We start from the raw sequence: 23,271 nt of genomic DNA, 5'->3' as shown, positions 1-23,271 counted from the left end.
TTCAAACCTATATGTCGGTATCTACATACAAAGTGAAAGCGGACAGGCTCAGGTAAATGACATTGAACGCTTAGAGAGATCAATAAACGTTAATCTATTGCACTTTTTTAAACAAGGCTCTTATCCACTTCTGATGAGGCTGAGACTTAAGCCTGGATAATGAAATTATCGTGTGCCAAGTCGTTGGCTTTTCTTTGCTGTTATTCGTCAATCCGATAACAAGTGAAACAATCTTTCAGAAGGTTGCCGTTTGCGGAAGAGTCGATAAAAAGATAAGATACATTTGGACACAATAATGAAGATGAGTCAAATTGTTTTGCTTGAATTTTATCGATAGCTTTCGATAGCTTCAAGGGTCAAAATCCGTGCATTCCAAGCCCGGAAGCACACAACAGATAACCACGTTAAAAAAATATTTGAAAAACAACTTTGTTGCGAGATTTCAACAACTTAATTTGAACTTGTTGTCTCACAAAAAAAACTAAAGAAGGACCATTTCTAGGTTGAAAATCTTCTTCTTTTAAATTTCGTAAATTTAATTGTTGTGAATCTCATACTTTATAAAAACGAAGGGTTAAATTCAGAAAATTGCAACAATGATCTTTAATTTTTTTTTGTCAGGCTATCAATAAGCATATATGAAGCAATTTATGTATGTTTGTCCTTTATAGACTCAGCCAACGCAAGACCTAGAGAGACCCTTTTTGTAGGGGGTCGTCCGTACAAGACAAATATTGATTTAGCGATATTGGCGTTATTATATAAACGTATTGGGATGAAAATTTGCACGTGAGTGTATTGAGGAACGAGCAATTGATTTTAGGTATCAAATTCAGGTTTAGAGGACGATCAGCTAGTTAGAGCAAGTTCACTGGTGTTGGGAAAAAGTGGTAGAAATTTTGTGTACACGTGTTGTATTTTCGCATGCTGTGATGCAAAAATAGCAATATTTCTATCACATACGGCTGAAATAGAAAAAGTGCTGTAAAAAATACAACGCCCAAAGATCTTGAAAACATTTTTACATGGTGAAATTTTCAAAATGTCAAAATTTCTACCACTTTTTCCCAACACCAGTGAACTTGCTCTTATAATATGAATATAATTTTTTGAATAAATGAAGTGAAGCAGGCGTTGAGTTGGAAGAATGTGAAAAAGTTTGCTTCTCGTCTCAAAACTATAAATTGCTACTTGCATTTTCGATTTGAACTAAAATGTGAAGTGCTACCGTAAGAACGATCAGTCTTATAGTCTGATATCCAAAGCCAGGAACCTGTTAACTTAAATAAGGCCGATTTCTCGAAAGAATTTTCATCTGAAAAATGGAAGCACGCAGCAAAGTTTTCTTTAATTTTCAACTTATTCCTAGAAGTTAATAAATCATAAGTAGCAATGCACAGTGGTGCAGAACATCAATCTAGCTGTACGAAATTAATAGCGCCCAGGGATGAAGAGATAGACATTTGATGTTTTTAGCAACATTGTTCAGTTTTACATGGAGCAACATTCCAATATCAAAATTTTGCCGAGGGGTCCACCAATAGCGAGATAAAAATGCTAACTTTTTTGTTTTTCAAATTAGGGCTTTAATGTCTTCGACAAAGTTGTTTATCTGATCAAAATACATAAGTTTGTTGAATATGTCAAAGTCCTATTACATCACCCTCAGGAGTTACAGTCAAAGTAAAAAAAAAAAATCTCTTTGAAAAACAGTTTTTTGAACCTGACATGTTGTAGATCGGATAAAATGGTTCGCTGTCTTTGAAACAAAGTTGTAACAAGCCACAATCTACAATTGTCTCATACATTATGATGGGTTTAGAAGTTGCTGAAGCCCCTATAGAAAGGATTTAGTGTATTTTATTGGAAATTTTTGAAGACTCGTCCATCTAAAAGCGCACATTTTCGCAACACCCCCTTTTTGTGATTATTTTTGATGATAAGCGGAACCATTTCCATTTGAAATTAGCCTGAAAATCGGTGGAAATAGTAGAGATTTTAATGATTGAAAATACACTTTTTCATGAAAATTACCTATTTTACTTATAGAAAAAACGATGATAAAATTTAATTCATTAATAAAGTGTTGCAGTTTTCTTTTACATATTTTGTTTTATTAAAAGACATTAAAATTCGATTTTTCAAATCATTTAAACTTAAAAAAAAAATGGAACTAATTTATTAAATTTGGTAGAGCACTAAATTTGCAATTGATAATAGAACCGATTTTTCCAGTACAATATAACCGCTTTTACCGGTTCAATTTAGTGCTTTACCTAATTTAACAGATAAGTTCCATTATTTTTTTTAAGATTAAATGATTTGAAAAATCAAATTTAAATGTATTTTAATAAAACAAAATATATAAAAGAAAACTGCAACACTTTATTAATGAATTAAATGTTATCAACGTTTTTTCTATAAGTAAAATAGGTAATTTTCATGAAAAAGTTTATTTTCAATCATTCAAATCTCTACTATTTCCACCGATTTCCAGGCTAATTTCAAATGGAAATGGTTTCGCTTATCATAAAAAATAATCACAAAAAAAGGGGTGTTGCGAAAATGTGCACTTTTTGATGGACAAGCCATAAAAAATTGCCAATAAAATACACTAAATGCTTTCTATAGGGACTTCAGCAACTTCTAAACCCATCATAATGTATGAGACAATTGTAGATTGTGGCTTGTTACAACTTTGTTTCAAAGACAGCGAACCATTTCATCCGATCTACAACATGTCGGGTTCAAAAAACTGTTTTTTAAAGAGATTTTTTTTTTTACTTTGACTGTAACTCCTGAGGGTGATGTAATAGGACTTTGACATATTCAACAAACTTATGTATTTTGATCAGATAAACAACTTTGTCGAAGACATTAAAGCCCTAATTTGAAAAACAAAAAAGTTAGCATTTTTATCTCGCTATCGGTGGACCCCTTGGCATAAATTTTGATATTGAAATATGCTCCATGTAAAACTGAACAATGTTGCTAAAAACATCAAATGTCTATCTCTTCATCCCTGGGCGCTATTAATTTCGTACAGCTAGATTGATGTTCTGCACCACTGTGCAAGGATTGCGACCACCTAAAGTTCCTGTGAGAGATGTACTAGCTGTGCTAGATTTGGACTACACGTTTGAAATCTACTTTATTCTTAAAGCTATCGATCTTCGTCTTTAATTCCTTTTTATTTTCGCATTTCCCTTTCTATCTTCTTTTTTCTTTTAAAAAAAGTGCTAAGCGATTGTAGCGAAAACGATTGTAAAAACAAAGAAAACGAGTTTGGCTCCTTAAAACATAATCGTATGAGCCGTTTCAAATAAAGAATTATAAAAAAAATTATAGGATTGCGGTTCAAAAACAAATTTTACGTCGCTTGATCGGTAATTACGTTATTATTAAGGTTCATATTGAGCAATTTGCAATTTTATTATGTGGTTTAGATCCTTCTCCGAACAATTTTTAATTTAAATATAATATTAAAATTAAAAATCGGCCAAAACCTGAATTTGGCATGAATCATAAATAGTAAAATTCTACAGTATAAAATGTATTGAAATAAGGAACTCATCAAAAGTTTGTCAATAAATGTAGAAAACAAAATAGTTAAATGTGATTAAAAATAGTTAAAGTACCAGATGTTTGGAATTTTCAATGTGAAGGGTAAAAATGTATCAATTGCATTCATATTTTTGACTTTTCAATATCTTTAATCTGATTCTTAAACACATTACGGACTGCGAAGAAATCTTAGCCGGAAAATGCCAACATGTATTATGCATTCTAAATATATCTCAGAAACCAATGGAGCAAATTATACCAAGTACAATAGTACTTTTGGGTAATCTAAATTGTTGTGTTAAATTTTGTAGAATGAAGTTTCACTATCAAATTTGTGACATTAGAGTTAAGCTTCTCAGAGTAAAACACTAGCGACAAGCGAAAATCGAGATATATTGTATTTTGTCCGCAATCTGTTAAGAACTTGGTAACTACTTTAACCTTTTACATGATAGAATCATCGTACAAACATTTTGCATCTTTTGACTTTCAGAAGGAAAAAAAACAGGAAAGTTTTTTAATGCAATTTAGCTTTCATTTCAACATCATTACACTACTCAACAGTGTATCCCGATCGAATCCTTTCCCCCCTTCCACAGCCCATTTTTTTGCTAGGATGCAGAGGTAACCTCGGTCTTAAAGCACAACATTATTCTTTAATCCCTTTCTCTCCTTCACGAACATATTAGACAATTTTTTTTTAAAAAAGTTTAGAGTTTCACATTGCTTTGAAAATATGATATTATTAGGTTTTACATAAGCCATTCCAATGTTGGAATGTATCTATATTTTTTATAATTTTTCTTTCATTTTGGAAGCATTAAAAAAGTGATAAAAAAAATTGCGCTGATGTGGTCTAGCTGATAGGCTGGCGTGAGTCTGGTAACCCAGGCGTACTTGGTTCGATTCCCGGTATCTAGAAATCTAAGCATCATCATTTTTTATCTGAAACTGATTTGCAATTTCTATTTCTATTATCTTAGATTACACTAGTTTACAGCATTTTTGAACTTAGTAAACTAAAGGTCATTTCTAATGTGAAATCGGGCGCTGAATCCGAAAATGAAATTCAAAAAAATCTCAGTAGAACCGTTTTTGAGTTATGCTTCAAATATTAAATTTCGGAAAAATAAAAAAAAAGTTCTTAGACTTAGATTACAATATCTCGGGCGGCATAACAGTATTTTGAAATCCCTCTTTTGCATATTGAATAAATTTCCTATCGATCATCTGAACACTGTTTTTGCGTATGATAAACAGTATTGTTGATATTAGTGACTTTATGATAGAAAAATTATAAAAAACGTATTAAGCTAATAAATAATTTTGACTCGGAGCGAGTGAGATTCCTCATGAGATATTGTAATCTAAGTACAAGAACTTTTTTTTATTATTCCGAAATTTCATATTTGGAGCATAACTCAAAAACGGTTCTACTGAGATTTTTTTGAATTTCATTTTCGGATTCAGCGCCCGATTTCACATTAAAAAGATTGATCAGTCGATCAAGTTTACGATTTTTTTTAATTTTGTAAACTAGTGTTATTAAAGAAACTGATTCTGATTTCCTTTCAGATGTTATTTGGAATAGAGTTTAATTTGAAAAACGAAGTTTTGTAAACTTATTTTTCATGTTAAAGATCGTTTTTCAATTAGAGATAAGTTTTATTTCTAGCATTTTTTAGTGTTCGATTTAACCTTTTTTTGTTTATCGATATTCTTATTCCAGTTTCATTTAGAATTGAAGTTTTATGCTTGTGTTTGAAAATGCACTAACTGAACCTTAACTGAATTTGCTCTGAATTCAATCTATCATCAATCGTCAGGTAACTCTCGCCCCACGCACCGTTTAAAAAGAACATCATTCGGTTCCCGAAATTTTCAGATTTTGAGGTCACGCGAGATCAATCACACAACACCCCGTGTTGAACTGCCTGCCAACTACACTACATATTCTAGTTCAACCCACATAAGCTGCATCGATGAACTGCACACAAAACGATTTGATTGGCTGCGAAAATGAAAGTAAACTGCAACGCGCGAAACCTTCTTATGGACCACGCGCTCATACGCAGTCAAGTACTTAGGTTAGGTACTCGTTCGCTATTATCTCGAAGGTTACAGGTCGCGCTGAGTAAACTCGTTAGATTCTGCACCCGCGAAAAGTTGCGAAGAGAGAAGCCGATGTTGTGTATCTATAGTTTTAGGGCCTGCAATCCAATTGACAACCGCACTACACTGGAAGAATTTGCACTATCCACCGCTCGGCGGGCGATCGGAACTAAAACTGAATGTGGATGTCGGCTGCGATTGGAGAAAAACTTATCTGTAGGCACCTTTCAAAGCCGAAATCGACAGGTGACGACCAGACCACCGCCGCCGTGCGAGAGCCGCAAGAAATGGAGAGTGATTTACAATTTTGATAAAGAATTCAAGCTCAGGCTGGACTCACATGCTTCTGAGAACAAAAAATAAAATCAGTGCTGGGCCGAAGAATGAAGGCCCTTTAGTGAAATGCTTTATTTCTCCGAATATGGCTATGTCGATTAAACTCTAGCCAGTTTAGTCATTAATGCATTTTAGCTAAATGTTTGTACACCTTGTTTTAGTTGGTGTTTTGAGTTTGAGAAGATGCTACCCATCACATAAATGAAAGAAATACGCGCTTAGTGTTATGTAGAAAGATCTATTCATGAGATATATAATTCATATCACTTCGTGATTTGAAAATCAAATATCTCAAAAAATAGTTTTAAAAGTGTCAAATTTGTGATAGAAAATAAATTCACAAGCGTAAGTTAATCATGTGAAGTAGCCAATAAAAATGAAAAGTAATTTTTCGGCTCTAAAACATGCATTCATGAATTAAGACGAATCAAAGGGATACGACGGAGGTGGGTGCACTTCCCCTAGCTGATTTCACCCTGCCTTGCTCGGGTTCACATAAAATATAAATAAAAATCAGACGTTTGAATTTTCAAAATTTTGGAAGCTTTGTATTCATCATTATAATTATAACAAATTTGGCCCTTGTTTGGCTTTGTAAGTTTTGTTATTTAGCCTTTTTAAAGGTTTGCTTGGAATTATTTACAAAGTTTATCGTTTTGTATTTAGTTTGTATTAATAAAAAAATCCTTAAATGCTTATTAGACTGTCCCAAATTTGTATGGGAAATTTCAAACTTGTGAAATGTAATGGGCTGCAGGCTTAAATTGATCCTTGGCCTAGTTCAAGATCTCATGCCAAATTTGGGCCAGATCAGAGCACAGGAAGGGGACGCTCAACAAGCCTGAAGTTTTTATGGGATTTTGAGACATTTAGTTCGGAAGAAACATGAAAATCCAGTTTTTCATCAATAACTTCGGCCGATTTTTTTTTGAATAGGGGTTTTCTTGAAGGCTAAACTATGAAAAACGAAGACTGAATTTTGATTCGAGTTAAGATAAAAAAGGTATAAGGCTTCAAAAAATGGGATCACTTTTTCGAGGCCTAGAATCAATTTTAGCCTGCAGCACATAACTTTTTCAAAAGTCAGGTCATTTGGAGCACTCTCATGCTTATTGATTGATTGTTTGATTAGAGAGACTTTAAACTTAAAAGTTCATTCATCTCTGATAACATGCTTATTGATCCTATCACGAAAAACATTTCAAACCACTAATTTTTAGGAATAGATCAGAATAGATATCAATAGATTTAGCCTTATTTTTTTGCTACAAATGATAACAATTTTTCTTATCTTTTCCATCTGTTATCTAATGAAAATTCAGTACTTTACAAACGATCCCTTTTGAAGACTATCCTTCTTTTCAAAATGGATGATCTCCCAGGAGAAGGGTATATTCGACCTTTATTTACTTAAAATTTCTAAAAAGACTTTCTATGACACCTTGTTGAAGCGTGTTTTCAATTGTATGTGCTTTTTTGGCTGTTTAATTTTTCACTGCTTTAGGTTATACCGTTTTTTTATGTTGAATGTTCCTCTTATAGTTTTTTGAGTTAATCAAAAAACACACCGTCTCGGAACCGAAATCATCTATTTTATAATGTCATGAAAAATGTGTTGTTAGAGCTCTATTTTAATTTTGCTGTTCTTTGACATTATTATCCAATTATTTATCATGCAGAGTGATCAATGTAAAAATTCTCAAAAATCATTTGTTCGAATTCGCAGTACTTAATGGCTAGTTTCATTATAACTAGATGGTAGAATCGAACACATTGTTGATCTTCAATAACTCAAAAATTTTAAATTGACCAATTTAGTTTTCAATTGTACAAATCTAAATACTTCAGATTTAATTACTTAAAAGTTTTATGCGTTGGATATGGTTAAACTTTTTCCAGAAAATCCACGTTTAATTGTTCAATCCCTTGTTTAAATTCCTACTCGGCTGTCGAAGCGTTGAAATTACAGCCTTCAACTTATAACTCTGAAAAAGGTTGGTTCCTTAAAGCTGTAACATAAGATTTCAGCACTCAATCCAAACAGTTATTCAGCTGAAGAAATCAATTCATTATGAAGATGAATCATTGCATCCATACTTTACACATTGCAAACAATCTTATAAACTCTGATAATCACTGTTCTAATCAAAATATTCCAAACAGGCGAGTATCATTTTTTCATCCTAAATTCATACTGAAAGGGTGGTAAGAAATAAAACAATGATTATACGGAATGTAATAATTGAAACATCAAATGTTTAGTTACACGTTCATCGTATTTTTGAAAACCTACCATACTTTGGCAAAAAATCATTTATTATTACTTAACTTATCAATAATTTCGCTTTTCAAAACACGCTTGTGTGTATCCTTACGCCTTCAGGTAGGCAATGAAATTCAATTTCTTGACAGATGTCACGGCAAACATGGCGGCAGATAATTTTTTCGAGTCGAATTTTGGTACACCTTTATAACTCGAACAAGCACGAAATTTGTTATAATTATGCATTGTCATCGTAATTTGGGAGTCAGCAAATAAAAAGAATGGCATTTTGTTTTGATATTTGGGTTTTCACAAAAGTTAACAGCATTCAAAATTTGAGCCTAAAACACGTGGTGTTGTGTGCATTCTGTCCCAATTTTGATATGATTTATTTTTTGTTAAAATTTGTATGAAGTTAGTAAAATACAACAAAATATTTATAGTCTTCAAAAGTACATGCGAGTGGAAAAACGATAAGCTGTAGTTTCATCAGATTGCCCAGGCCAGTTAATCATAAAACCTTGAATGTTAACCATAAAAAATAACAGGTTTCACACTGATTCCATTTATCCTTCTGGTTTTAAAAACTAAAGTCGTTTTTGTGTCACTTCCATCTGTACCGTTGAGCCGTCAACACGTACGCCGGAGCATCGTATCGTTGCTGTGTACCTGCAGGAACATTTTACATTATTTATTTTTTCTTTACCTGTATTTCAATCAGCACTTTTCAGTGCTAAAATTATTTTCATTTTCTTTTATTCATATTTTCTCTTTTCTTTCCAGCATGGGGAAGTCTTCGGCCGGCTCAAGGGCCGGAAGAAAACGGATTGCTGAACCTAATCCAGGGCCATCTGCCAAAAAAGTTGAAATTTCCAATTCATTCGATGTCCTTCATAATATCGGTGATGAGGAAATATTCATATTTAATTCTGATAAGAGTACTAAGAAACCTTCTTCTTCTTATACTCTTAAAAACGAAAAGGTTCCACCAATTACGGTCACGATTCCGGACTTCAATGCCTTTCGAAAAGAAATCGTCACTTCCGTCAAGGATGTGAAGATTTCTTTTCAGATCGGTCGAAGGGGAACTGCTCGTATATTGGCGGAATCTTTTAATGATTTTCAAAAAATTTTAAATTATTTGAATAATAAAAAACACCAATTTTTTACGTACGACACTAGAGGTGATCGTCCTTTTAAAGTTGTACTTCGTGGTCTCACCGGCGATCAGACACCGGATGAGATCACAAATGAATTAAATTCTTTGTTAGGTTTTTCTCCAATTCAAGTAATTCAAATGAGGAAAAGAACCAACACGAATAATACCAGTAGTGTTGGTTTTGCTCCTGAACTTTATTTGATCCATTTTAAAAAGGATCAGGTTAATAATTTGAAAATTTTGGAAAAGGCTCGTCTTATGTTTCATTGTCGAGTAAAATTTGAACCTTTTCGTAAATCCCATACCAATTTTCTACAAAATATTACGCAATGTCGTCGTTGTCAAGCTTTTTGTCATGGCACTAAAAATTGTAGAATGAATGCCAGATGCATGTTTTGCGGCTCATTCGATCATGAAAAATCTAAATGCCTTTTTGGTGGTGATAAGCCAAAAACAGAATTTTTTAAGTGTGCGAATTGCGCAGGTAATCATTCCTCGAATTCTCTAGATTGTCCCGTTAGGGCAAAAATTGTTGCTTCTAGGAAAAACCCCAAAGTTTCCAGAAAAGTTTCTTCTCCTCCTTCCTCTTTTTCGTCTACACACGTCAGACCGGCAAACAACCTGCCTGTTCGCAGTCAGCCTCGGCCTACATTGGAATCACGGCTGGGTAATACCCGAAGTGATTTTAATGTTACCTGGGCTGATTCTGCGCCACAGACTCGTTGTTTATCGTTCTCAGAGGTGGTTGAAAATGGGTTGCCCTCTTCAGGTTTAACTAATAAAAATGGGAAAAAACCAAGTCTCAACGTTCATTCGAAGGCTTGAGAAAATCCCCGAAATTCAAATACTTTTTCTTCTCCTTCCACTTCTGATTCTAACAATTTTGTTGATTTGGGTGAGATTACTGAGGAAAAATTAAAATTTTTGCATCAAAATTTAATGGAAATGATGCAACTTATGTTGAAAGCAAATTCAATGTTTGAAGCTTTCCAAACTTCTTTTAATTATGCTAACAAAATTATTATGACTTTACGATTCCCTCATGGATCCAAATAGATGTTTAAATATTATGAATTGGAACGCTAGATCTTTGCTGGCTAACCAAGACGAGTTCTTTTTATTTTTGAAAACTCAAAACATACATAATGCTGCCATCACTGAAACTTTTTTAAAGCCAGACAATAACTTGAAAAGCAATGCTTTCTTTAAAATTTTACGAAATGATCGACTTGATCGACAAGGTGGGGGAGTAGCTATTGTCATCAATAGTCGTCTCAAATTTAGACTTCTTCCTTCTTTCAATACAAAAGTCTTAGAAACAATTGGAATTGAATTAGAAACTTCTATGGGGAAAATTATAATTGTTGCCGCATATTTGCCTTTTCAATGTAGCGGTGAACAGAAAAATTTTTTGAAGGGAGATTTACAAAAACTCACCAGAAATAAATCTAAATTTTTTATTATTGGTGACTTTAATGCAAAACACCGATCTTGGAATAATATTTTATCAAATTCAAATGGGAATATTTTGTTTAATGACTGCTCTGCAGGTTATTATACTGTTGAATATCCTAATGGGCATACTTGTTTTTCTTCAATTGGAAATCCCTCCACAATTGATTTGGTTCTAACGGATTTAGGCGAGCATTGTAGTCAATTAGTTACTCATGCGGACCTCGATTCAGACCACCTTCCAGTAACATTTTCTTTATCCCAAAGTCCCATTGAAAACCCTTTAAAATCAACTTTTAATTTTCAAAAGGCTAACTGGGAGCGATATATGAATTTTATTGAACATAATTTGGATGTAACCGTTCCACTGAATTCAATTGAAGATATTGATTTGGCTGTAGAAAATTTGACAACTTCAATAGTCAATGCTAGAGCCGCTTCAATACCTAAAGTTAAACATAAATTTAATCAACCTTTAATTGATGATGATCTTCAGTTTTTGATACGACTGAAAAACATTCGTCGACGCCAATTTCAACGAACTAGGGATCCTTATTTGAAATTAATTTATTGCGACCTTCAAAAAGAGATCAAACGTCGTTTAAATTTCATTCGTAATGAAAATTTTGCTAAAGCAGTAGAGGACATAAAACCCTACTCAAAGCCATTTTGGAAATTAACTAAAATTCTAAAAAAGCCCCAGAAGCCAATTCCTACTTTGAAAGATGGGGATAAACTTCTTTTAACAAATTCAGAAAAAGCTCAAAAATTAGCCCAACAATTTGAGTCTGCTCATGATTTTAATTTAAACTTTGTAAGTCCAATTGATGCTCAAATTTCCCTAGAATTTGATGATATTCTTTCTAAGCAAATTGTGTTTGAAAGTTCTTGTGAGTCAAATATTGATGAACTTAAATTGATTTTCAAAAAATTTAAAAATATGAAAGCCCCGGGGGAAGATGGGATTTTCTATATTCTTATTAAAAAGTTGCCTGAAAGCACTTTAAATTTTTTAGTTAAAATCTTCAATAAATGTTTTCACTTGGCTTATTTTCCCAATAAATGGAAAAATGCCAAAGTAACTCCAATTTTGAAACCTGGAAAAAGTGCTTCAGAGCCTTCAAGTTATCGACCAATTAGTTTGCTTCCTTCTTTAAGTAAACTATTTGAGAGAGTTATTTTGAATAGAATGATGATTCACATTAATCAGAATTCTATTTTCCCTGATGAACAATTTGGTTTTCGTCATGGACATTCTACTACACATCAACTTTTGAGTGTAACTAATATGATTAACGCTAGCAAATCTGAGGGTTATTCAACTGGTGTTGCTCTTCTTGATATTGAAAAAGCTTTTGACAGTGTTTGGCACAAAGGTTTAGTAGCTAAATTAGCTCGATTTGATTTTCCTGTATATCTCACCAAAATTATTCAAAATTATTTGACTAGCCGAACTTTGCAAGTAAGCTATCAAAATTCATGCTCTGAAAGGATACCCATTAGAGCTGGTGTCCCTCAGGGTAGTATACTTGGGCCTATTTTATATAATATTTTTACTTCTGATCTTCCTGATGTCCCAGAAGGAAAAGGTAGAAGATTATTTGCTGACGATACTTTGCTTTCAGCCAAAGGTCGAAATTTACGGGTGGTACGCAGTAGATTGCAACAAAATTTAAATTCCTTTTTGAATTACTTGAAAATGTGGAAAATTTCTCCTAAGGCTTCCAAAACTCAACTTATTTTATTTACCCATAAGCCAAGAGCTGATTTTTTAAAACCTAATGAAAATCATTCCATAACTTTTAATGGGGTTTCTTTAGAATGGTCTGATCACGTGAAGTACTTGGGACTCACACTTGATCGGAATCTTTCTTTTAAGAATCACATTGAAGATATTCAATCTAAATGTAATAAATACACTAAATCTCTTTATTCTCTCATCAACAGGAAATCCAAGTTGTGTCTGCGAAATAAGTTACTTATCTACAAACAAGTGTTTCGACCAGCGATAATGTATGCAGTTCCGATTTGGTCTAGCTGCTGCGCGACGAGGAAGAAAGCCATCCAGAGGATTCAGAACAAGGTTCTGAAAATGATTTTGCGGCTTCCACCTTGGCACAGCACCGAAGATCTTCATCGGAATGCAGGCATTGAATCTATCGAAGAGATGGCCAACAAAATCATCTCCAACTTCAGAGGCAAATCGATGCAGTCTTCCATCGCAGAGATTCGCTCTCTCTACAATTAGTTTAATTTTAGGATAGCTTTAGTTTTTAGTTTAAAATATTTTTTTTTTCACTACAGGATGTTCTCCTTTATAAAAATGCTTGATTGTGCTCAGCAAATTTAAGTCGAATAAATAAATTTTAGTGATTATTAAACTATAGGGCTCTGAAAGTTCAATATTGAACTGAACACCTAATTTAATGTATTAATGTAATATAAATGTAATGATGAATTGGTACTAATAAAGATATATTTAAAAAAAAAAAAAAAAAAAAAGTCGTTTTTGTGAACTTTTCATCTCATAAATGTTGAAAAAGATTGTTTGCTACAGCCATAGGCTAGTGTATTTTTGAAAAAGAATGACATGGGCCATCTTACCCCGCTGGTGCGTCTTGTACAGTTTTCCTCTACTTAACAATTTCTAAAAAGACTATGACACCTTGTTGAAGACTCACTCTGCATTTTTTCAATTGTATGAGCTTTTTTGTAGTTTAATTTCAGCCTGCTTTATGATTAGTTTTTTTAGATGCTGGATGTTCCACTGTTCCAGTTTTTCAAAAAACACATCATCTCGGAACCCAAATCACCCATTTTATAATGTTATGAAAAGGGTGTTATTTGAGATCTATTTTAGTTTTTCTTTTCTTTGACATAATTATCCCAATAATTATCATGCAGCGTGATTAAGGGTTATATTATATATTTATTTCAATCTTTGCAGATGCTCTAAAAACTAAGTACAATGAAAAATATCTAAACTATCTTATTCTAGATTTAAAAACAGTTTTGGAAACATTGAAATCAAAATCACTAGATATTTAATTGAAGCGCGCGCATCATACATCCAATGGGTTGTTTTGACCGTATTGGGTTCTCGCAGGGCAAGTCTAAGAAAATCGCGCGTCCGGGTTGTTCTGATGGGAGCATTTAACGGCAGTAGTGATAGCAGTTCTGAGCAATCCACGTTGTTCTGCAGGAGGTCGAAGATGAAAAGCCGTTGTAGGTAAACGCGCCTTGATTCCAGTGCACAGTGGTGCAGAACATCAATCTAGCTGTACGAAATTAATAGCGCCCAGGGATGAAGAGATAGACATTTGATGTCTTCAGCAACATTGTTCAGTTTTTCAAGGAGCATATTCTAGTGTCAAAATTTTTGCCGAGGGGTCCACCGATAGCGAGATAAAAATGCAAACTTTTTTGTTTTTCAAATTAGGGCTTTGATGTCTTCGACAAAGTTGTTTGTCTGATCAACATACATAAGTTTGTTGAATGTGTCAAAGTCCTATCACATTACCCCCAGGAGTTACAGTCAAAGTAAAAAAAATCTCTTGAAAAAACAGGTTTTTGAACCTGACACGTTGTAGATTGGATAAAATGGTTCGCTGTCTTTGAAACAAAGTTGTAACAAGCCACGACCTACAATTGTCTCATACATTATGATGGGTTTAGAAGTTACTGAAGCCCTATAGAAAGCATTTACTGTATTTTATTGGCAATTTTGGAAGGCTCGTTCATCGAAAAGTGCACATTTTCGCAACACCCCCTTTTTTGTGATTATTTTTTATGATAAGCGGAACCATTTCCATTTGAAATTAGCGCGGAAATCGGTGGAACTAGTAGAGATTTGAATGATTGAAAATACACATTTTATGTAAAAATTACCTATTTTACTTATAGAAAAAACGTTAAAACATTTAATTGACTAATAAAATGTTGCAGTTTTCTTTTATATATTTTGTTTTATCAAAAGGCATTTAAATTTGATAAAAACTTATGACTCAACGAAAAGACAAAAGCGAATTGCTTGTAAGATTGGTTACTTGGATACAGTTACTTGGAACCAGTTGAAGCAGTTATATTGTAATGGCAAAATTCTATTATTCAAATACTAATTTAGTGTTCTACCAAATTTAACAGATAAGTTCCATTCATTTTTTGAGGTTTAAATGATTTGAAAAATCGAATTTAAATGTCTTTTAATAAAACAAAATATATAAAAGAAAACTGCAACACTTTATAAATAAATTAAATGTTTTAACGTTTTTTCTATAAGTAACATAGGTAATTTTTACATAAAATGTGTATTTTCAATCATTCAAATCTCTTCTAGTTCCACCGATTTCCGTGCTAATTTCAAATGGAAATTATTCCGCTGATCATAAAAAATAATCACAATAAAGGGGGTGTTGCGAAAATGTGCACTTTTCGATGGACGAGCCTTCCAACATTGCCAATAAAATACAGTAAATGCTTTCTATAGAGCTTCAGCAACTTCTAAGCCCATCATAATGTATGAGACAATTGTAGATCGTGGCTTGTTACAACTTTGTTTCAATGACAGCGAACCATTTTATCCCATCTACAACGTGTCAGGTTCAAAAAACTGTTTTTTCAAGAGATTTTTTTTACTTTGACTGTAACTCCTGAGGGTAATGTGATAGGACTTTGACATATTCAACAAACTTATGTATGTTGATCAGACAAACAACTTTGTCGAAGACATCAAAGCCCTAATTTAAAAAACAAAAAAGTTAGCATTTTTATCTCGCTATCGGTGGACCCCTCGGCAAAAATTTTGACACTAGAATATGCTCCTTGAAAAACTGAACAATGTTGCTGAAGACATCAAATGTCTATCTCTTCATCCCTGGGCGCTATTAATTTCGTACAGCTAGATTGATGTTCTGCACCACTGTGCAGTGTCGGCAAATTCAATAACAAACATCGTTGTTCATAAGGCGGGAGGTTATGAGCGTCGATCCATGGTAGTTGACGCAGAGCATACCTGATGAAGCATCGTTGTACTCTCTCGACCCTGTTTACATGCACAGTCTGATATGGTGCCCAAATTTGCACCCCGTACTCCATAATACTGCGCACAAGAGCGCAGTACAAAGATTTCAAACTGTAGAAGTCATTGAAAAATGATGTGTTTCGTCGTATAAATCCAAAAACTGCAAAGCCTTTCGCTACTGTTGCCGAGATATGCTGGGAAAAGTTTAGTTTACTGTCCAAAATAATTCCAAGGTCCTTGACAGTAGATGTGCGGTTCAAAACGGTCGTTAGTACTTTATATTCGAAATTCAGTGGACGACGTAGACGAGAGAAGGTTACCATATCCCGCGACACCAAAAAGAGTACATTGAGATCATTCATACAAAAAGTCAGGAGAAACGTTAAGCAGTAGAACCCCGCTAAATCCTAGCTCTGGGAGGGCGAAGGACCACCTCGGATAAGTGAATCCTCGGACTAAACGTAATACATTGATCATCCCTTTTGCTCTGGTATTGCATATAATCCAGGCGCATAGCCCGGGTCTTACATGAATTTTATTTTTATATTCAATCGACTTTTCTGGCAAGTTTAGATTTTAAAGTTTCCAGAGACGTCAATTTGATAGCTTAAGAATATTTCGCGATGATAAAACACATTTTTACATGGATTTTGGTTCAAAATTGTGACTCTGATAAAGCAGAGGCTCGGGTAAGCGGGGTTACACTGTACATATATCGTGCGATCTGAGGTGGCACCGAGATATTTCAATTTAATCAAATACTTTTAACCCAGGAGGTTAACCCACACAATTAGGGGAGATGAGGGCATAACGAGCACCCAGGGCATAATGAGCACTACTCTTTTCTACGAAAGTACGTATTTTCTTAAATAAATTTTCATGAGGATTTGTTTCGTACTTCCTATAGTATTAATTTTTCACAAAAAAAGGAATCTCCTTATCATCTTTACAGAGATATTTAAAAAAAACTAGCTTGGTTCTCAAGTTACGAAAATATTATAATTTTTGAGCACCACGAAATAAGCTCTTATGATCTTAAAATAACCTTGATCTATAATGTACGCACTGCAACATGATGTACACATTGTTTCTCAATTTTTACCATCATAAAATTTTTGATTTTTTACTTTTATCAATTTTAAAACACGTCTTTACTTAAATTTGTTGACTAGGGGCATATAGAGCACCATATTATCGAGGAATAATGAGCAATTTCTGCCGTAGAATCTATCAGCGAATTAAAATTGATTTATAGCGCCACACCTTGACTAGTTTTCATCCGACGATTTAGCCTATTGGTAAGGTGTTGGAGATCAATCAAAAGACTAGCGTTAGATTTCTGTTCGAGGTGATTTTTTTCCATTTACAATTCATGATCGATTTTTTTATTGTTACATTATACGTCTAGTAGTGTCATCCTCCGAACAAAGTACATAATGTATGAGCGTGCGTGAATTGTTTGTATTCTACAGACAGACCTAGATTATTTTGTTATTGCTTTGTTTGATGAATATACGACTCACCTGACTTCATCGAATTGAATTCGCTGCTAGATTCCCCGGCAGAAAACGCACATCTTACCCTGATTAATGGTGCTCATACTGCCTCAGGGGGGGTTCTCATTATGCCTCCACAGTGGCTGGTTTTCAGCTTTTGGCAAATTTTTTTAAAATGCATTTTTTAACGTTTTCATCTAGTTTTTCACGTTTCAGTCCGTTAGGGAATAGGCTTTTCAAGTGTCTGAACACGAAACAATAATGTAACCACCATATTATAGCTCTTTTCTATGGTTAAATAACCGTTTTCCTTAAGGTGGCCATTATGCCCCCATGTCCCCTACCTATAAAATTTCTTTAACATTATTCTTGTACTATACCTAAAGTTAGAGCATACTGATTTTTGTTGCACACTCAAAGGCGCTTATCGCGCTCAATGTTTATAACGACTAAAAATGCAAGTTATTAAAAAACTTTTTAAAGTAATTTTTTGTAAGCTGTATTTCTTTCGTGGTTTTTGCATGCGATGGGAAACAACTTCATAAAATGGAAAAAATACGTTGGTTTTAATGATCAAATTCTTTCAACAACAACAAAATAAAAGAGTACATTTGGAAAAATTTCACAAAAAGAAGAGTACTCACATTTTTCGATCGGAAAAGAGTACATCTACTACTAAAGAGTACGTATGGTATCTAACCCTGGCTAGACTAGGGGCTGGATCCCGTTTTATTTTTATTTTTTCGTTAACAGAACAAGCCATTTTTCAGAATTTAATCAAATAATTCAATTTTGAAAAAAAAAATCTGCTGAGCATTTTCATCATAAAACTTTATCGTTGCTTGAAATGAAAAATAATATGATCTCACTAACGGACTTAGAAATGCTTGTAATGTCATCTGTAGCCTAGCGATTTTTTGGTAACTCTTTGGAACCATTTTCATTGATTTGAATTTGAAAATGGTAGTTGAATAATCAGGAAAAATGTTATCTGGACAAAAAAACTCCGTGGGAAAAGGATCGTCAGATTGCTGGATGGATTCCCGGGAACGCTAAAATGACCGGGAAATGGACACTTTACTCCAGAGCCTTCAATGTCATCATTCCGAAGAAAACTTAGTAAAATCGATTCAGAATTTTGAAGAGTTGCACTTCTGAAACATCAAAGATTTACGAAAAAGATTCTTTAACTTTGAATAAGGAAATGGGAATAACTTATAATAACGCAGGATTAATGTATTTAATTATTTCCTGTTGTTTATTTTTTAGTGAAACTATGATGCAAAAGGCGTTCCTTAAAAAACATTCTTGAGTTTGCTAAACAATAGATCATTTGAAGCTGAAATCAAAAGGATTTATTTGACTGATAACTGAAAATTTAAAAACGTATAAGGTTCTTTCAAGAACTATTTATTCAAGCAATCGTTCACGTTATTTTAAGCTTTTTTACTCATTAGGAATTGACTACCTAAGGATAAAATCGTTTCTAAAAGTTATTTTGAGTCAAACAAATTGTTGCAGGAAATCAAAACAGTAAATTTTCCCACCTCTTTAATTACGAAATACTACTGCTGCTTGTAGGCATTATATCAAAAACGTCATCAATGTTGAACATAATGGAGTTGCAAGCTTTCGCTTTTTGTTTCCATTTCCCCAGACGAACATAATGGGGCAGAGTCTGATAGATGTAAATTTCGGCACTGCAAGAAAGGCAACGCAAAGCGCATTTCATCAGCCGCTCGCTACTGATGCATTTAACGTTTATGAAGCGGTTAACAACAACTTCTTTCAACCATTAACACAGAGGCTGTTTTGACTGGTTCGATGGATTGTTGCCGTTCACGCGTAGAAGTTATTCATAGACCGGAAAAACAAAACCGTTACCAATGTTGAGAAAAACTCTCACCGTCTCTTGATTTCCTCCGGCTGACTCATATGCTGCGTCTATCATGGAGCACATGGGGCGCACACATTAGGTTGTGAGTAGGGATCAAAACATTTTTTTTAAAATTTTTAACCTCAAAGCTTTACTTATCTGATTTCTCATACTAAGATATAAATCTCTGATCAAATTTTTTGAAATATCGTGTTATCTTGAGATTCACTTTCATTCATTTTTTTATGGATAGCTGTATAACAGTACATTATAAAATTTAGATAAAAAAATACAAATTGAAAGTAATTTGGACTCCTACTTAAGTTTATAAAACTGTATTTCGTCCAGTCGACACCTCTGATTCCCTTATACAGGTAGATTGTTGTCGCTTTCAATGAGGAACATACATGTCATAAGAGATTTGATGCACTTTTCAACAACGGCAACCGGAAAAGATGCATGTGTAACTACTAGAGACCGTAATTGAGGAACGTGTGTAACACAATGAGGTGAATTAAGTCCCATCCAAACGGCGCGAGGCTCAAAGCACCAACTCCAGATGCATTCTGCCTTCGGTTATTATCAGCAAAGCGTTGTCTATCTGGCTAAATAAACACAACACCTACCGATTGCAATAGAAGGAAGATGCGCCCTGATCGCTATCACTGGAAACAGTTTTCCACTTCGGTAGAAAGTTGTCGGCGAGCTCTCGAGACTACAACTGGGTAGTTTGCCCAACTAATCCACCGAAGCCGACACACATGGCAGATAATTTTAATAACAGTCGGTTACGCAAGGTGTTTGTTTATAGCCATCCATACGTTAGATGCAGTATCAAAACCTATCAAAAGAGCGGAAAACTAGCGAAATATTTCTTTACAGATCTTTGAGATAAGTAACTTATTGTAGAACCTGTGTGAAAATATCCTCCCACTTAACCATTTTAACTGCTTTCAACAATTAATAAATGTATTTTATCGAGAAAGAAAAATCTGCTTTCAAGAAAAACTCAAATTCAGACATGAAGAATATCTATCAATTAGTAAATCAACTCAACTGAAAATGGAAACTCGCTCCACATGATAAATTCTATGGTTGCAAGTTGCAATATCGTATGCAAAAGTGCAGCAATGCTTTTCTATCTATCGTTTCTTACTACTAGTGATTGTAAAACCTACGATTCAATAAATTTGAGCTTCCTTATTGCAATAAATTAAGATAATAGGCGTTCCAAACACACGGAACATTCCCCACTAATCAATGACCACGAGGGGCACCTAAATAATAGGCCATCTCAAATGAGAAAGTGTTCATTATCCAGGTTCAAGATGAGAGCATGAATTGATTTGATGTGTCATTGTCCTGTCAGCAATTCATCCTATCAATCTTTTGCCATGCAGTAGGCAAAAAGCTGAACGCATATAACCTGCCCATGTAGCTAGGGAATCCCGAATAACGACTGAGATAGGGACAGTTTAGTATAGGAAAACAAACTAACGCGGATAGTAAGAGACAGCGAAAGGGGTAAAAGTTAAGGTAAAGATAAACTACCTCGTAAATTTTCTACAACCAATCGGTGCTAATCCATCATGACTGGACGATTGCAGGTGCGCAAGCTATGTACCTACATAGGTACCTATAAAAAGCTATTGAGAGTTGCGACTGTCCGACGAAATTACGGGCATTCAAACATAAATATTGCTTTGGCACATGAGAGCTGTAGAGATCACATGAAAAAAGCAATTTGACAAATGGTTTAATCAGATAAATATTCAAGTCTGTTGTGCAAAAATTGAAAGCGATAACGGTATACTTTTTTAATACAACAATTTTAAACTTGGACCGACAAATGAAGTGAATCGATAGTAAAACTTTAGAACAAACTTTGGAAAAATGGTTGTTATTTAAATTTGATACAAATTATTAAGATTTTTGTCCTCCTTCCCAGGGTCATAGGAAACTTGAGTCAATATGTTGATTAGAGTGTTAATTCAGTTTACAGTAGGAATAAGCAAGCTATGGCCCGCGGCACAGTGGTTCAAATCTCCAAAAAGCTGTAAAAAAGTCTATTTTTCCAGTCAGCGACAATCAATTTTTTTATGTTGGAATCGAATCTCCAACATTCAAGGAACGCTATGATGTAATTTGATATTTTCTAGGACCTTTTAAACACCACCCATGGAACAAGCATGAACGACAACTTAAACATTGTGCGCGGGACACATTCAGCCTGCGAAACTTTTCTCAGTTTGAATTTATTTTTCCACTTTTTCCATGGTATTATGTTCATTATCATAAAATTCTAGTTCAAACTAAACCGAAAAAAGTTTATGTGTCAGTGACTTATTTAATTGTGCACTAAACCAGGGAGGACCAACCCGTGCGGCCCGCGAGACCTTCTTAGGCGGCACACGAAGCTTTTCTCAGATTGAATTTAATTCTTTCCTAAATTTTCTAAATTTTACTTTTTCTACGATAGATTGTTAATAAGCATGAAATAATAGTACATATAGGTAAATAACCAAAAAAAAAGGTGTTTCAGTGATTTGAACAAATATGCACTTCAATTGTTTGGAGCTGCATTTGCTCTCCAATCATTCATATTGCTAACTTTTTTCTACCATTTTGAGTATTTATTGTTGTAGAGTATAAGGCAAAGAAAGATAATTAAAAGAAAATTTATGAAAATATAACTTGCGCATTTGGCACGGTGCAACAGTCAGGTAAAAGTAAATGCAGAAGTGTTGGTAAGATTTGCAGAACGGTAGGTAGAAACTGTATATACACACACGTCTTCGCTTTCGGGTTTCGTTTATGAGAGAACGAGAGAGAAAAAAACGATGATGAATTCCGCACGAGCAAAACAGAGAAAAATGTAGCTTAACGAAGTCGGAAAGGCTCCATCATCCAGTCAGTTTAGAAACGAATTTTGACACAGAAGGTTGTGCAGCTAAACACGGAAAACGTCCAGTCACGACAATGGCACAGTTGGTAGGTTCGAATAGAGGTAAGAAAGAACACAGGTTTTGCTCCGAGTGGCAAAATAAAAGAGAATCTTGAGCGATTCTAATTGGCTTCGAGTGGCCAAATACTTGCTTCGAGTGGCAAGTACCAAGAATTTTGAGTGATTCTTGGATAAGAAATGAATAATTTTGCTCCGAGTGGCAGAATTAAAAGAATCTCGAGTGATTCTGAATGGTCTTGAGCGGCCATTTTGAAAAAATGTTTGCTCCGAGAGGCAACATTGAAAGAATCTCGAGTGATTCTAATTGGCTTCGAGTGGCCAAGTACTTGCTTCGAGTGGCAAGTACCAAAAATTTTGAGTGATTCATGCATAAAAACTAAATTTTCAGTTATGCTCCGAGTGGCAAAATTCAAAAAGAATCTTGAGTGATTCTGATTGGACTCGAGCGGCCATTAAATATGTTTGCTCCGAGAGGCAACATTGAAAGAATTCTGAGCCTAAAATGCTGGAGCGGCCATTAAATGTTGCTCCTAGAGGCGAATTCATAGAATGTAGAGAGATTTGATAGGCCTTGAGCGGTAATTTAAAAAAATAATGATTTCCTCGGGTGGAGAATCTCATGTGATTCTATAGGTCTCTAGTGGATGCTTATATAAAAGTATTTTGCTTCGGGAGGCAAATTTGGTTGGGTGACTATGATAGGGCTCTATAGGCCTGTAAAATACTGGATTCCGACTTAACGGGAAATCTCCGATTGCAGGATGGCTACGCCCGAAACCGAGTTAACCGTTGTGCTACTGTCCGCGAATGCTGACTCTCGCAATGGTGATGATATTCCGACTGACGCGGGAAAGTTGTGTGAGTGAGCGAGGGCAAACATTAGAACGGATGCTCTGTTATTTTGACGTAACAAGGGATGCTCGAAATGTAAACGTCGCAGTATAAACAGCTAATTATTCATTATGATTTATCCGTTCCGCACAAGGCCATTTTAGAGAAAGGAAAGAAAATTATAAAATGTATTTGAG

The 23,271-nt window shown here is 34.3% G+C and overlaps 1 protein-coding gene across 7 annotated transcripts in view; it reads right to left on the bottom strand.

The window, feature by feature from the left end:
- The window catches only part of LOC129742369 (aquaporin AQPAe.a), a 219,525-nt gene that overhangs the window by 114,296 nt on the left and 81,958 nt on the right, over positions 1-23,271 (bottom strand). For 3 of the 7 annotated variants that reach the window (XM_055734262.1, XM_055734263.1, XM_055734264.1), the window contains exon 1: positions 5,534-5,840. The exons of 3 other annotated variants lie outside the window; for them this stretch is intronic. The gene's annotated coding sequence lies outside the window, so the exon portion shown is untranslated. Of the gene's footprint in view, positions 1-5,533; positions 5,843-23,271 lie in introns of those variants that run through there. One more of the 7 variants, XM_055734270.1, reaches the window with a different exon arrangement.

This window comes from Uranotaenia lowii, chromosome 2 (genome assembly GCF_029784155.1).
Source record: "Uranotaenia lowii strain MFRU-FL chromosome 2, ASM2978415v1, whole genome shotgun sequence".
NCBI classification, from domain to species: domain Eukaryota; kingdom Metazoa; phylum Arthropoda; class Insecta; order Diptera; family Culicidae; genus Uranotaenia; species Uranotaenia lowii.
The sequence above is the reverse complement of the archived record's forward strand: the minus strand, read 5'-3'. Positions and strand labels throughout refer to the sequence as shown.